Source organism: Nannospalax galili, unplaced genomic scaffold (assembly GCF_000622305.1).
Source record: "Nannospalax galili isolate Female #2095 unplaced genomic scaffold, S.galili_v1.0 scaffold386, whole genome shotgun sequence".
In the NCBI taxonomy this organism is placed as follows: Eukaryota; Metazoa; Chordata; class Mammalia; order Rodentia; family Spalacidae; genus Nannospalax; species Nannospalax galili.
Genome location: NW_008356676.1, coordinates 3,564,941 through 3,567,339, shown reverse-complemented (window position 1 = coordinate 3,567,339; position 2,399 = coordinate 3,564,941). Strand labels below are relative to the sequence as shown.

The window sequence follows — 2,399 nt, the reverse complement described above, 5'->3', positions numbered from 1 at the left end:
CATGTGGCTCCTAGCACCAAATTCTTTTAAATTCCAGGTCCTTTTAATAAGAAGATGCTATACAGCAGTCACTTATGCATGAAATAACTACCATCATCACAACTTTGGCTAAGCCTGATCTCTAAACAGTCACAATTGGGCTTGTTGATGGTTGTGCTCATTCATTAAAGGAATGCCAAGCAGGGTCACTGGACCCTCACCTGAGTATCCAGTCACAATTCCAAACCAACTAGTCCAGTCTTGAAAGACAAAAGAAAAATGAGGAGGAACCCAATAGAGGGATGCTTTTGGAATCCCTTGCCAACAAATTCCAATGGACTTTCATACGAACATTTGATAATTGCCCTGTTCTGACGTTTTTCTAGTTCCCTGTCTAGAACTTGTAATGCTAATTACTCTTGCCATTACTTCTCCTTCACATCTCCTATTTACCAGTCAAGGACTTCTTTTCCCGCTAGAGATAAGAGTTATGCAATTTGGGAGTCTTTTAGATAGACCCACTGAAGGGGTGCTCGAATTTTGCCTCACCCTGCGTCCCTGTTCAGCATGGAAGAAGCCAGAGTGGTCTGCGTCCCAATTCCCTATTGGCAATTTGGGTAACCTCTTCAGAAGATGATGTGATAAGAATAGGAGGTAGGAATTAGCTAGGCAGTTCCGGTAAAAAGACCCCAAAGAAAAGTAGCCAGTTTCTTAACTAAAACTCACAATGTTTTGGGCCTCTAAGCAACATGGTCTGTTCCAAAGGCCAAAAATGTCGAAAATATTTGGGAGCTTGTATCTAATCCTTAAAAGATTTTAGGGTTACCTCTTCAGAGGGGGTAATGTTGGAGTAGCCAAAAGTCACATAAAAATAAATCAATCAATCAAAGAAGAAGAAAAAAACAATATTAGCAGAACTGGTATCATATCACCTGGTCTCAAGAAGGAAATCCTGAGCTGGCAACCTGCAGAGGGGGCTGGTAGAAGAGTCAGGGCCTACAGTCACCCACCCTGATCACCCACCACCAACATACTTGGATGCAGCACAGCCAGAACCTTCCCCTTTTCCTCTAAGGACCCCAAATCCCACGGGTGCCTTAGGCAGCATTGCTTAAGGATACATTGCTTAAGGACAGCATTACTTAAGGTGGTGTGGAACAGTGCTGTAAAGAAGAGACCAGAGGAGTTATAGGATTCTCTAAGGCCTTACCCGGTCTCTGTGATCAAACCACAAACAGTAACCAAAATGAGAAATCAACTCCAGGTCATCCCTAAACTGAAACCAATACAGCATTAATAGCAGATGATGACTCACTCATTAACACCTAGAAAGCAGATCTGTACTTCATTGAGTATCTATGGGTATAGAGCTTTTGAACCGCAAACACCTGGGTTTGGAAATGGTGACCAGCACTCCATGGTACTAGTCTGAGCTTCATTCCTCCGTAGCAAATACCCTCAGCTCTTTCAGAGACAACCTGCAGCCCAGCCAGCCATGCTCTGATGGATGAGACCCAATATCTGATGATATTGCTACAAATTTTACCATCACCAAGCACACTGGGAAGGCTCCAGAGATGTTTGTGAAACCTATAAACATGGTCAATCTGAACAAAGAAACTAATGGCTATTCTGAAATGTGAGATGAGTTGAACACTTTCTGCAGAGGTCCTATTATGTAACAAATAAGCTTGTTGATATTTACAATATGCCCTCAAAATACTCCAACATTATGATTTCCAGATGCCAACCACAAAAGTAAGATGGGAAGTAAGATGGGAACAGAAATAGGAAAAACTCTGAAAGACTCCTAGGTGTTTGAGTGGGTTCTCCATGCTGTGTTTTTCTATTTTGTTTTTTAAGCAGCACATGAACCAATGTGTAGTCCAGAAGCTCTACAACAGAAAAAAATACACAGTTTCTAGCATATAAAACTCAGATGAAGTTCAACAACCAAGAAGCCCATCTTATCCACATAGTCCTTCCTCTGAAGAGATCCTCTGTCCAAAGTTAAAACTCTTTGGTGGACAATTTTATTATTTACATCTTGAGACTGTTCTACAATTTGTTTGCTCCTTGGTATTTGCCTTAAGGGCCTACAGTGAGCTGCTTCCAGGACCAGAAACTCTAAGAGACCTTTCCCAGCTTTTTCTCTCAAGGTGCATTTATTTGAATTTGAAGCCTGAAATGCCACTTCAGCACAAGCCTGCAGAAGTAGGGAAAAGCCATGTTGAGCACAATGTCAATTCCTGATGGCCAGTACTTCCACTGTGGCCCTTCCAACCAGAATGAACTCTGCCCCCCATGGTTTGGACTTAATCATCACTGCTGGTATTTTTTTGTTGCTAAGACTGTTGTGATCGGGAGGGTAAGTTTTTATAGCTGCAAAATATCTAATTGTTTACTTGATTTTTGTGAGT

General features: G+C 41.8%; 1 pseudogene; it reads left to right on the top strand.

Annotated features, from left to right (window-relative positions):
• Nucleotides 1-1,741, top strand: part of LOC115067887 — a 43,740-nt pseudogene extending 41,999 nt beyond the window's left edge.
• Nucleotides 1,742-2,399: the final 658 nt, after the last annotated feature.